The 14554-nt window shown below is 41.2% G+C and overlaps 1 long non-coding RNA gene across 1 annotated transcript; it reads left to right on the forward strand.

Moving 5' to 3' along the window:
• The first annotated feature begins 912 nt into the window (after positions 1 to 912).
• On the forward strand, positions 913 to 13881 carry LOC133388533 (uncharacterized). The gene is made up of 4 exons (XR_009763855.1): positions 913 to 989; positions 6875 to 6981; positions 8773 to 8802; positions 13767 to 13881. It is a non-coding gene; the product is annotated as an uncharacterized LOC133388533 (long non-coding RNA).
• The last annotated feature ends 673 nt before the right edge of the window (positions 13882 to 14554 follow it).

Genomic DNA, 14554 nt, shown 5'->3' on the forward strand with positions numbered 1-14554 from the left:
TTTTTGTAACTAATTACTTTCAAGCTTTGCAGATAACTGATCTCCTCTATGAATTCTAATCTCCTATTTCCAGCATCATTTTAGCTTTTCTGGCAAGCTAAAATAGCATGGACCATGGCTGGTGGGTCATGTTGAGCTTTGTGGGTCATGAGTTATGCAGGCCTGTCCTTAGCCAGGGCTGGCCCAATCATAAGGTGAACTGGAACAATTGCCTCAGGTTGGGGGACAGGGAACTGGTGACCCCCTCATGTTGGAAGTGCAATAGCAGAGGTTATTTAGTTTGTAACTTAAGGGTTAATTCTGTTATCAATAAGTCAGTTAACCAAGAGGGGGTGATGCTGGGGGTGTTGCTTAGCCACCAAGCAGAGCAGCATGATGTTCACTAAGGTAGCACATACTCTGACTGGCTATATAGTTCTGAGAGAAATTTCCTCTGTATGTGTTAGCTGAATGTCTCCCTGCTATGTACAAGGTCTGAACTAAGAAGACAAAACCTCTCTGTTCCTTTCTCCTCTAGTAATACATTGTTTTTGTTCAGTTTGCTCAGTAAAGTGTTATCAGGATTTCTTTTCTCTCAGGACTCTCTCTGTGTTATTTAAGTGACTTTGCAAACACCTCTTATGCTTGCCTTGCTGCTGCAGAAGCCTCCACAGGGCCTCTCCTCCTTCCCCTCCTCCTCTCCACCATGCCTTGCTTTGAGAAAAAGTCAAAGGGGGAGTGTCCTTCATACTAATCTGGACAAGGTGACTGGGAGACTGACTGTGCCATTGCCACTTTGCTGTGATAGCTAGAAGTTTTGTTTAAAACATAGATAAAAATGTTATGTTACTTTAAAGATAACATTTTAATGCTCCTGTGCTTTTTATAAAAATGGCTCCTCCTCTGCATCTTGGATTGAGTGAGGCCTGCAAGCATCCTCTTAAGGGTTCAGACCACATGAAAGACAGAACAGACTTCCATGGAAAGAGGAAGAGAGGATTTCAGAGAAGGTCTGGCAGGCAGGCATCTATTTATTTACTTATTTATTATTTTATTTTATTTATATCCCACCCTTCCTCCCAGCAGGAGCCCAGGGCATCAAACAAGAGCACTAAAATAATAAAAATAGACTTTAAAATATCTTAAAACAAAACATTTTTTTAAAAAAGCTTTCAAGACATCTTTAAAAAAAGGTAAAAACACATTGTTTAAAAAACATATTTAAAAATGCAGGTAGAATCTGTGTGGCACATAAAAGCTTGATTAGTTTTAATCGAAACAATTCATTGCAGAGGAAAAACTAATGAATGAGCTTTACACATCCTGGTTTGAAGTATAGGAGTCAGCATTCAGGTTACATATTAAAATGACATACACAATAATTATTAGCAAATATGTTGGGATAATTAGCATGCAGTTAACGTGAGAGACAAACCCATGCTGTACTGACAAAACCATTTTTAAATTAAAATACAGGTCAAATGTTGAAAAGTGTCCTTTGCCCACAGCCGCAATCCATCCTATCAATAGTGACATTAGTGGTTTTTCTAATACCTTCTTAAAGGTTGTGGGAAATTGTAGCTCTCTGATAGGGTCTCCTAACAACTCTCAGCACTCTTAGCAAACTACACTTCCCAGGATTCTTTGGGGGAAAGCAATGACAAAGTGGTATAAGAGTGGTTTGCATGTATTGTGTGGGTGTGTCCTAAGTCTGGTCAAATTACCTCTATATACAGCTGAGGAAAAATAAGAAGGGATATAGAGATGATCTAAAAAGAGAGGTGTACAGCTGAAATGCAGACAATAATGCATTTATTTAACCATTTGACTTCAATTATTTAGTATAGGCTGTCTCATTGATGACAAAAGCACTGAATTTCTTCCTTCCTTCCTTCCTCTCTCTTCTTTGGAACATTGTTCAGCTTTCCTTCAAAGTAATATCTGTTTCATTTTCACGTCTTGTATGGCTGTTAAGCATTGTGTTCATGTTTCATCTCACATTAAGTTGTGATGTGTTTGACTTTGCCGATTCACTCAGAGGAAAGACATTTGCTTGGCACACAGAAATCCTATAAACTGGGATGGTTTGTTTGCCATTTGCTGTTCAGGGAAGGCAGGCTTGCTCTTTCCTTTTAAATAAAAATGTGTGTCATTGGTAAGATTGATAGGCTACCACAGCTGCATTCAACAACTACAACTAGTGGAGGAGAAATGCATGCATAGGAGGGTTGGGGAGGCCTTTTAAATGATTACTATTGGCACACTTCACTCCAGAATGGCTACTGCCTTTATTACTGGGAAACCTGGAAAGAAATATATGTATATATACATATGGTAAAGAAGGACTTAGTCCACTGCTTTACATGTAAAGCAGTATTATGCCATTTTACACTGTCATGTCTTCCCCCAAAGAACCCTTCAAATGGTAGAATTGTAAGGAGACTCCTATTCTCCTCACAGAGCTACAGTTCCCAGAGTTGTTTAGCAATCAATCCTTCTTCCAAGAGAACTCTGGGAATTCCAGCTCTGTGAGGGGAAAAGGGGTCTATTCCTCCAAGGAGCTCAAGGTGGTGTAACACAGGGCTCTAGGGTTGCCAGGTCCATGGCCTGATCCTGTATCTTTAGGAGAAGAGGTCAGCCAAGTGCAGGTGTTCTTGCAACTCTGTAATGGGAAAAATCACAAGCTCGAATTCTCCCTCCTCCCCGCACAACTTTTAAAGATACAGAAGACCACTTGGAGACCGGGCCTGGCAACCAAGAGGTCTACTGTATTTTTAAAAGTTGTGCAGGGGGAAGGGAGAATTCTACCTTGTGGTTTTTCTCATTACAGAATTGCAAGAACACCTGCACTTGGCTGACTTTCTCTTCTCCTAAAGATACAGGATCAGTCTCAGGCCAAGAACCTGGCAACCCTACGTGGCTCCCTTTCCATATTATCCTCACAACAACCCTGTGAGAGGGGTTGGGGTGAGAGATAGTGACTAGCCTAGGCTTCATGCCTGAGTGGGTATTTGACTCCTGGCCTCCCAGGTCCTAGTTCAACTTTCTAGCCCAGGACTGGGGAATCTTCGGCCCTCCAGATGGTGCTGAATTACAGCTCCAGTCACTCCTAGCAAACATGGCTAATGGTCAGGGATGATGAGAGTCATAGTTCAGCAAAATCTGCTGGGCCAAAGGGTCATCAAACCACCCAATAGTTCCAGACATTGCAGCATGGCCTCCTCTCCCTCACTCTCCACCCCCTTCCCCAGGTCACCAAGGTCCCTCCTCGCAACTTCTCCCGTGTGGGACAAGGGAAGCTTGGGCAGCTCTGCAGCAACGGTCCTACTGTTTCCTTCCTCCTCACACTGCGTTGGTGAGGTAGGTTGTGGCAGCGGCAGCAGCAAAGCAGGACACTTGCTGAGGAGTTGTCTCGACTTATTGCTCTGCGGCTCACCCAGGCCACCACTGCTGCCTACTCATTTGCTCCCTGCCCAGTCTCATCCACTTATCTGCCCTCCTTCCTTCCCACCCAGAGTCTGGAGAAAAGAGAGACCTCGCTTGCCTTATATACCCTGTGCCTCATCCCTCACCCCCATGGAATGCTGCCATCAATCTGAGTGACAGCATGATAGCCTATAAAATCTATAGTTAGATAGGAAAAAAGCTGGTTTTTCCCAGTACAAATAGGCCATTAGTGCCCCTTGTCTCCTATCAATGACTAGGCTGTATCAAATCCTTAATGGAGAGCTACTTTGTATTATTGGGATGCTTTGAGTTACTATGATGTCCACTCTGTTCCTATCAATATCAATGTTTAGTTTCTGCCTCTTGATATGATTCATTATACAACCAATATTATCCTCAGTGGCAGATTCTTGGCTGGTGTAAAGTGAAATCTCTTCATACCGATCAGTAAAGTGGTCACACTCATTTCTACCCATCAAGGACTTCAGCCCTATTATTTGCATTGTTTCACTAGTCTGATTTCTCTTTGCAAGTTCAAGGACTCATACTTGGCATTGCCAATCATCGTGCTAGAAGATTTGCTTAGGATTAATAATTTAGCATTTGTACAAAGCATTGAGGAGAGGAAGAAAAGTTAATTGCTAATCACTTCCCATGACATATGTACACACATACTTGTCATTCATGTAAAAATCAAACAAACAATTGTGAAAGTATTTTTAGAACTGGGAAACAATCTCGTAGATCATATTGTCAAAGCTCTGTACCTTCTGCTACAATAATACGTGCAACATATTCTCACATTTTGTGGAAGTGTTGCAAGGCTCTTCTTTTGAGTTGAAATGCATGGTTTTCTCAAGAGCAAACCGTTTTGCTAATCAGTAGGCACAGAGTAAACTGGGGCAAAACAAAGAGAAAAAATATCCACCTTCCTTCCTCATTCATGGATGCTGCTGTGTGGGCACCTGCAGGTGACTTTCCAGTACCTACAAGGTCAAACATAGGAAGCTGCCTTATATTTAGTCAGACCACTGGTCCATCTAGCTCAGTATTGGTCACAACGACTGGCAGAAGCTCTCCAGGGTTTCAGACGGGAGATTCTGCCAGTCTTATCTGGAGATGCTGCAGATTAAACCTAGGGCCTTTTGCATGGAAATCATATGTTCTACCACTAGAAACATTAGGCTGCAGATGGGATGTGACTGATTGCAGTTTGTGTGTGGTGCCCACAGCAGTTTGCCTGTTTTGCAAATGTGCCCACAGGCCCAAAAAGTTGGCCTCCCCTGAGCTTTAGTAATGCTACTTTGTTGCCAACAACTATTAAATGTCAGTACTTACACCCTGAAACAAAGCCTCTGTCCCCTCCCCCCCATATCCTCTACATCAGGGATGGGGAACTCATGGTCCTTCAGATATTGTTGTGCTCCAGGTCCCACCATTCCTGACCATTGACTTTGCTGGCTGGAGCTGATGGGAGTTAAGAGTATAACAGCTTCTAGAAGACCACAGGTTCTTCACCCCTGGGATAACTTGTCAAGATTAGGCTGTGTGATGATGTCATCATTCTGAACTGAAGCAGTTAGGGAGAAAGTCATCCTGAAACTGAGATACCATCCATCAACATAATATTATTTTGGATGCCCATCAAAATGCACATTTCCATCCACATTCTGCCACATTCACGCCAAAGATGACTGGATGAGGGTAGTAGCCTAATTGCATTCTCTTTCCTCCACAACACCTGCTCCCTTGCGAGCAGTTTCACACCTTTTTGCAAAATGATGCAATATATTGCACACTTTCAAGAAAAAGCCCCTTGTTGTGGCCAATCACTACTCTTTTTTTTTTTTGCAAAGTATGCTTTTTAATGTATATAACAAGAGATGTTGCCAAGATGTTGCATAGCCAGAGGAGTTGGGAGACCTTCCTCCCTCCCTCCCTCCCATTTGGTGCTGATAGAGCAGCAGCCAGGTTAACTAAGGTGGAGGAGAGGGGGATTGGATGATAAATGGATTGGGTAAAGAAAGTGTGTGTGTGTGTGTGTGTGTGTGTGTGTGTGTGTGTGTGTGTTAGAGAGACTGAGTGAGTGAGAGAGACGGTTTGTAGAATAATGGACTGGTAGGACTCAAGGTTGGATTGGCTCACATATTAAGCCATTATTTTTCCTGATTTGTAGGAGAAAGAGCTTAGTTTATTTGCAAAGTAGTGCTGTGCCAGTAGTTTTCCTTGTATTTACCCCTCCTTTTTCCATCAATTAATGAAAAAAGAAATTGCATTCAAAAATTATCAAGAGAAGGGAGAGAAAAATTTGGTGAAATCCTCTTGAGTGGCATTGCAGGGCTTTTCATGCACTTAACTTATTTTTGAAGTGGCCTTGCTTTCATTTTACAAATAATCTTACCGGTAGTTTGCACTCTGTTTCTTTCACGGGTGCCTGCACTTCAATCAAAGGCCAGGGCAGCTTTTTTTTCGGATCAGAAAGGACGGGCACCCAAAGAGATATTTACTGGACAGAAAAGCAAATACACTACCCTTGGCCACTTCAGAACAATTAGGTAAGCTCAAAATCTAGCACTGAGTGAAATTCTAAAGAAATTTTCGTGAACTGAGAATGAGGAAGAAAAATGGAAGAGGAAGAAAATCTGGTGGACAAATTTTGGCACATCCCTATTCCAAAGTAATCCAGGTCAAGCCAGGGTAGGGGAGTTCATCCCTGACTATAAATTACTATTCATATGAACGTGATTCAGGACAGACAAAAGAAAGTGCTCCTTCACACAGCATATAGTTAAACCATGGAATTCACTGTCACACGAGGCAGTGATTGCCAGCAACTTGGATGGCTTTAAAAGATTATTTGACAAATTCATGGAAGGCTATTAATGGCTACTAACCCTGACGACTATGTTCCACTTCCACTGTCAGAGGCAGTATGCTTCAGAATTGGGATGGGGTTCACTGCATGGTTCTGATCTGCTTACATTCTGATAGTCTGTTGTTTGATCCTGATCCACCTTTTTTTTTGTTCCCACTTGCTCTCGCACTTGTCGATTTAATCTGCTGTGCACGTTTTTGGGTAATTTGATCTACAGGGTTTTTTTGTGTGGCCAAAATTTAGTCGTTATCAATGTAGATATTTATGTAAACAATGACAGTATTTCATGTGTTTTTTTGGTGGCAGGAAAAACATTGCATAATTTTGAGGTAGCTTATGTGAATGATCACAGTGCTCCACTTTTTTTTGGTGGCAGGAAAAACATTGAGTAATGTTTAGTTAGCTTATATGAATGATCAGTGTTCCACGTGGTTTTGGGGCAGTGGGAAAAATTGCATAATTTTTAGGGAGCTTATGTGAATCATCACAGTGTTCCACATGGTTTTTTGGTAGAGTTAACTCAACATAAAATAGGGGGAAAGCTCAAAAGAATAAATTCTTGCCAATTTGCAGACGCGGCCACAGAATCCATACCGATTACAGCTGAGACACACAGCAAGAAATAGGTGCTGGTCCAAGAAGATGGTGAACTATTGAATTCAGCTGGAATCTGGTGCCAGGTCTGGTTTAGCGGATATTCTTCCCCATCCCTACTTCTGAATACCAGTTGTTGGAAACTTCAGGAAGAGAATGTGCTGTTGTGCTCAGGTCCTGCTTTTGGGCTTCTGATACGCATCTGTAAGAACAGGATGCTGGACTAGATGAGTCGTTGGCCTGATCCAGCAGGCTCACCTTATGGTCTTATGGCCTAGTGTTTTTTATTCTTCTAGCCAGTTGGAGGACATCTGACAACTGTTCTCCAATTATTTGCAAGAATAAAAGAAACTGTCTTGCATTTCCAACAACTTTCTTTGATATTACATATGAAATTTTGGACTATGTATTGGAAAAGCTTTCGAGTTGTGGAAATTTTGTGGTGTCTGTGTGTGTGTGTGTCTCTGTCTCTCTCTCTGTGTGTGTGTGTGTTTGTGTGTGTGTGTGTGAGAGAGATAGAGATGATTGGTTTCTGTTACTTCCCCAGATTATATAATTGTGTTCACACTTTGTATTTTCTTTCTTTTTGCCTGTCATCACGTTTCACTCTCTCTGAGTCATTATGCATGTTTTTCCACATCACATAATATTATTATTCTTTGAAAATTCATTTTTAGTATTTCCCTCCCCCCATAGTCTGATCAAAGCAACTTTTTAATGTTTTCTTGGTACATTAGCACTGTGAAATTGCTGCTAACAGTATCAGCCAATTAGCAACTCTTTAAATTGGCTATATTGTTTGTCAAGTCAGTGTGACAGAATGACAGGGTACCATGCTAATTAGCTGACTCCTGCGTAAGGAGGAAAATTGCTCTTTGTTTTGCAAATATTTCATAAGCAAAAGAAGCAGAGACCCACAAAGCAGGAAAAGAAACTTGGTAGAGTGTGGTTCTCCCAAGAAGACTCAAGGGCCATATCCCATAATATGATTGCCATTTGGAGACCAGATGTTCTCCACTTTGTGAGCCTGTTCATTTGGGCAGGCTAACCATGTCGGTTAGAGTATATGTATGCCCTGGCTCTTTAAGTGCTAATCACCCACTGGGAGAGCTTGGTGGGGCCAGGGAGTTACTCTGCAGAGAAGCTCCTTGGGTTTTAATTAGATAGAAAGTAAGGCCCTGTCTGTACTGTACATTTAAAACAGTATCATATCACTTTAAACAGTCATGGCTTCCCCCAAAGGTTCCTGGGAATTATAGTTTGTTAGGAGAGTTGCCAGGAGACCCTATTATCTTCACAGGGGTAGAAGTCCCAGAGTTCCATGGGAAGAGGGATTGACTGTTAAGCTGCTCGGGAATTGTAGCTCTGTGAAAATAGGGGCCTCCTAACAACTCTCAGCACCCTCAACAAGCTACAATTCCCAAGATTCTTTGGGAGAAGCCATGGCTGTTAAAATGCTATGATACTACGCTAAAGGTACAGTGCAGATGGGGGTCTAACAAGAACAGGGGACTCAAGTTTTTTTATAAGTAGCACAAACAATGAAACAATAGCAGCAAGCAGGAATTGCATCTTTCGCATAGTGGCAGTTACCCTTTGGAATTCTCTCCTGTTACATATTAGACAGGTACTTCCTCTTTCGGAGCATGCTGAAGACCTTCCTCTTTCAAGAAGCCTTTGAGGTGGAAATCTTTATCCCAGTCTGTATTTGTACTGGAACTATTTTTAAACTGTTTTTAACTGATTGTATTGTTTATATATATATATATGGAATTGTTTTTAATTGCTTTATATATGAAACAGTTTTGAATTGTTTTTGCACTAATTTATGGCTGTAACTTTTATTTGTTTTATAATTGTATATTTTATTGTTCTAGCCCATCCTAGGTCCTCGTGGTAAAGGCTGGGTAAGAAATCTAATAGCATAAAGGAATAAATAAAATAAGCTGTAGCAATTCTTGTGGTGGGACAGGGACATGGAGCTGGTCTCTTGATACTGGCACTCCTACACATTGCAAGCATTGATCTGGGGTGGGGCACAGTTGTTGCTGAGCTTGGTTCTGCAGAGACAGACCAGCAGAGCCAATCCAGCACTCTTGCCGTGCAGCCCTAATCTCAGCTATGAAGAGCATTACAGTCTCATAGCCTGTCCGCTGTCATCCATGCACTGCTAATCTCCAGGCTGGATTACTGTAATGCACTCTATGTGAGGCTGTCCTTAAGGTTGGTCCAGAAGCTGCAGTTGGGGTAAAATGCCACAGCGTGACTGCTCACTGGGGCAGAGTATCACCAACATGTTACTCTGCTGCTGAAAGAATTGCACTGGCTGGCCCTTAGCTACTGGGCCAAGCTCAAGGTGCTGGTTTTGGTGTACAAAGCCTTATACAGCTTGGGACCAGAATGTCTGAAATATTGTTTTACCCTTCATATATCTAGTCAATCACTGCGCTCTGCAGGTGAGGGCCTTCTGCAGATACCATCTTGCCCAGAAGTCCATTCCACACAACACAGGAAGCAGACCTTCAGGACCATAGGAAGTGGTGTTGTGGCACCTATCGTTTGGCATTGCCTTCCCTTAAAGATTAGACAGGCACCATCTCTGTTGTCTTTTTGACACCTACTGAATACCTTCCTCTTTCAACAAGCCTTTTAAGTAGAGACCTTATCCCAGTCTGCATCTGTATATTGGAATTGTTTAAGAGGTTTTTAACATGTTTTTGTTTTGGAGATGTTTGAATATGTTTTATTTTTAAATATTTTGTAGTGCTTTATCATCTGTTGTCTGCCCTGACTGCCTTTGGGAGGAAGGGTAGAATACAAATTTAATTAATGACCTGGCCAGATCTCTCCAGGAACGTATGCAGCTGGGATACCAACCTAAATTGGAAAAATACAGTCTTGGCCTCAGTCTTGGAGCTGGAGGCACCCTGAAATTGTGAACCTGATTCTTAAGGAGGAATGATACCCCATATAAAATAGGTGGATGCTTCTTGTTCAGTTCAAAATATGATCCCTGTTAAAAATTAGTTGTTGACCAGAGCTGTATCAATATACAGTGGAAACTAATAGTAGATTCTTGGTTATTGAAGTGTGTATATGTGAAGTTTTACAGTGTGTGCCCCTAGTCAACAAATCTGACATTATTTGAGGAACAGCAACAAAAATGTTATAAGGCAAGGAGGATCCATAATTTGATGGAGGGGAAAGAATGGAAAGCTAAATCTATGTAGTTTGGCTCCCTCTGTGACAGATACAAGAAATCCAAGTATGTAAGTTCGGCTTTCCGGAAATTCATGACTGATTGGGTAATGAATATAAAATGAACTATTATCTGATCAGAGATACAAAGTATTTAATTTAATGGGAAGATTTAAGAGAGCTAGTTTACTGTCCTTATGTGTGACCCATATGCTTTAACTTCAGTGAAATATTGTCAGTAATGACAAATGCACATCACTCAGCGATAAAATTCATATTTTGCATGGACAAAGTCAGAGATTCCTGAAATCTCCATTTGAAAAGATCTCAGGTAACAAGGTTATGGAAGGATAATGCCTGACACCATGGAATGCCATTGCCAGACAGAATTTAACTCTACTGTCAGAGGTATAATACTACTGATACTGATACTGATACTGATACTGATACTGATACTGATACTACTACTACTACTACTACTACTACTACTACTACTACTACTACTACTACTACTACTACTACTAATACTAATACTAATACTAATACTAATACTAATACTAATACTAATAAAATAAAACCTGCCCTTCACCAACAAGTCCCAGGACGGATTACAACAGTTTAAAATTAAATATTAAAATCTTAAAACAAAGTACAGGAATAGGGTGGGTGCTGAAAACACACATCTCAGGTGTCAAAGGCCAGGGTAAAGAGGTATGTCTTCAGCATTTGCCAAAAGCTGTTCACTCAGTGAAGGTGCCAGATGTGCCTCTGGGGGGAGGGAGTTCCACAACTTAGGGGATGCCACAGAGAATGCCCTCTCCTGGACCATCATAATTCCCAAACTTCTGAACTTAAGAACTACCAAGATGGCACCCTCTGCTCTGCTGATCTTAACAACTGGTGGTCTCTCAGATATTTGGAGCCTCAACTGTATGCTTCTGAATTCCAGTTGATGGAAACTTCAGGAAGGGAGAGTACTCTTGTGCTCAGGTCTTGCTTTTGGTCTTTCCACAGGCATCTGGTTGGCCTGTTGTGACAACAGGATACTGGATTAAATGGGCCACTGGCTTGATCCAGCAGACTCTTTCTATGTTCTAATGAAAGGAGCAAGGGATACAAATTAATAAAGATACCCTAATATTTTTAAGTGAACAGACCTGATTTGCAGTTTCTAGACTAGTATGTAGATTGGAGCGCAATTATGCTTTGGTTCTTACACTTTGAATTTTGCGAACTAGAGTGTTAAGCTAAAACAAAACAGACAAAATGTGTACAAAAATAGATATTTCAGGTTAATATGCATGTTTGTGTCTTTTGTGAAAAATAAAGATAAAGATAATGCAAGTCTTTGTGCATTTAAAAGAAACCCACAGATGCTTGCGGAAATGCAACTGAATAGACTTGTGAGTAAACACATGCAAAAACTGACATGGACCAGAAATCCACCAATCTATCCATCCCTACAAATAATGCACTGGTGGTTCTATGAGCTGCTCTGGCCAGATCCAGTTATCATAGCCAGTTTCATTCATGATTTTTCTAGATGGAAGGCCAAGAATCCCCATGATAGTACAGTACAGAGTAGCTGTCCCTCCCCTGTTTTAGCTCTCCCCCCAATTAAGTCATCGGAAGTTGCATTATGCCAATTCATAACATTTTTCTATCTAACTCAGTATTGTCTGCACTGACTGACAGTGGCTGTACAGGGTTTCAAGCAGGGGGCTTGCCCAGCCCTACCTGAAGATTACTGTTTATTTATTACTAGATTTCTATCCTCCCTTCCTCCCAGTAGGAGCCCAGCAGGAGTAAGATTATGAGGATTGAATGTGGGGCTTTCTGCATGCAAAGCATATGTGCAGCCACTGAGCACTTTCCCTTGCAGGAATATAAGGGAAAAAATATACAAGGAATGTTCTAACCTCAGCAACTGCACCAAAATGGTAGACACTTGGTACATTTTAAATAACTTTAAATAAATTAAGAGTATTTCTGTTTTTGCTGTTTTGAATAGACTTAGATGGAATTAGATGGAATTAGATGGAATCCATGATGCACAGCTGCTGCCAAAAATAGCAACATCATTTCATGTTCTCCTCCTCCCTTTCTGATAATGTTTAGGCAAACTTTCAATTTTGCAACATCATTGCAATGTGTATTTCCCAACTCCTGCTCTACATCATTTGCTTCCACTGACTGGGGAAAGGAAATGGCATGAATATGTGTGACTATACTTTAATGTAGCACTCCAGATACTTGTTTGTTTGTTTATTAAATTTATATCTCACCCTTCCTTCCAGAAGGAGCCCAGGACGGCAAACAAAAACACTAAAAGCACCCTACAACATCTTAAAAACAAAAGGCATTAAAACCTATTAAACATCTTTAAAAATGCATTAAAACAAAACATCTTTAAAACACTTTAAAAAAAAAGCTTTAAAAACATATTAAAAAGCAAGTCCAACACAGATGCAAACTTGGATAAGGTCTCTACTTAAAAGGCTTGTTGAAAGATGAAGGTCTTCCGTAGGCGCTGAAAATATAACAGAGATGGTGCCTGTCTAATATTTAAGGGAAGGCAATGCCAAAGTGTCGGTGTTACAACACTAAAGGTCTGCTTCCTATGTTGTGTGGAATGGACCTCCTACAAGATGGTATCTGCAGGAGGTCCTCACCTGCAAAAGCAGTGGTTGACCTGGTATATAAGGGTAAGATGATCTTTCAGGTATACTGGTCCCAAGCTGCATAGGGCATTGTGCACTAAAACCAGAACCCTTGAACTTGGCCCAATAGCTAATGGGCAGCCAGTGCAATTTTTTCAGCAGTGGGGTAACATGTTGGCAACACCCTGCCCCAGTGAGCAGTCATGCTGCTGCATTTTGTACCAGCTGCAGCTTCTGGACCAACCTCAAGGGCAGTCCCACATAAAGCACATTACAGTAATCCAAATGTTGTTGGGCTCCAACTCCCATCAATTCCAGCGGGCATGGCCAATGGTCAGGTATAATGGAAAATGGAGTCCAGCAACGTGTGGAGGGCTACAGGGTCATTTTTCCTGTTTTAATGGGAGAAAAAAAGAGAGACCACGTTTTGGATCTAGGCTTACTCATGGTTCGAGTAGCCCAATTGAAATCGATCTGCTCTAAGTATGACCAAGCCTGGATTGCACTCCACGTCATGTGGCTGCTGTGTTCAGAAGCTTAGTGTTTTATTATGTCCCCTGTAATGTAGTATTCTCCATTCACCACACACCATCTTTATGTTGTTGTGGTTGTTTGATAGAGGTGTGGTTCCTTGATAAATAGTCAGCAGCAGCATTCGTTTGAAACATGAAAAATTCTGTGTCGCAGTTAGCTGCAGATTTTCTTTAGCATTGCATTTGTTTCCATTATGCCTGTACTCTGTGCCGACAAGCTGGAAATACATAAAATAATGGAATGGCATAATGCGTAATAGAAAAGATGAGCAGTAGATGGTCAAAGGAGTTGCTCAATATGCAGGTCCATAGTCTGCTTCAGCCTTCAAACAATCACTTTCCATAATGGGCCATTTATCATTACAGATATCTGTATACATAAAAGATAAGTGGATGTTGAATATGTGATTTTAACAACGTTCTAAGCACCACAGGTGATATGTTATTTTCTTTTATCTCTCCTGTATATCTGTTTATCAGGGGAGTGTCATTTGGTGTATCCCAGTGGAACCAACTGCTAAGAAAATGAGATGCAGCGGTAGGAGAAGACGGATGGCATGATAGAAACTCCCCTATAAATGGATAATTCTTTAGTGCTCCCAAGTTTTGTGATTAAATAAATATAGGTTTCTTTTAAGAAAAAAATGTAAACCTTGATTATTTAAATTAAGGACACACAAGACTAGATTTCTTGAAGACACCCACTGTGTGGTTATAGCAATCTACTTATCATTAGGTATTGGGAGTTGCTTTGAATACTGTGTACAGTTCTGGCCATCTTCCCTCATAGCAGGACACCGAAGAGCTCAAAAAGGTTCAGAAAAAGGCAACTAAAAATTTCAAGGGGTTGGAGCAACACTGCTATGAAGAAAGGTCATGCCTGGGGCTTTTTCATTTAGGAAAAAAAGGTGAGTAAGGGTAGGAGTGATAAAGATGTGTAAAATTATGCACGGTGTGAAGAAAGTGGATAGAGGTAACTCCCCCCCCTTTCTCATAACACGAGAACTCTTGGCATCCAATGAAGCTGAATGTTGGAAGACTCAGGACAGACAAAAAAAAGTACTTCCTCACCAGCACATAATTAAACTATGGAATTCGCTCCCACAAGAGGCAGTGATGGCCACCAGCTTGGATGGCTTCGAAAGAGGATTAGACATATTCATGGAGGATAAGGGAATCAATGGTTACTAGCCATGATGGCTATGTTCTCCCTCTACCATTGGAGGAAGCATGCCTCTGAATACTGGTTGCTGGGAATCACAAGTGGA

Source organism: Rhineura floridana, chromosome 7 (genome assembly GCF_030035675.1).
Source record: "Rhineura floridana isolate rRhiFlo1 chromosome 7, rRhiFlo1.hap2, whole genome shotgun sequence".
Lineage (NCBI taxonomy): Eukaryota > Metazoa > Chordata > Lepidosauria > Squamata > Rhineuridae > Rhineura > Rhineura floridana.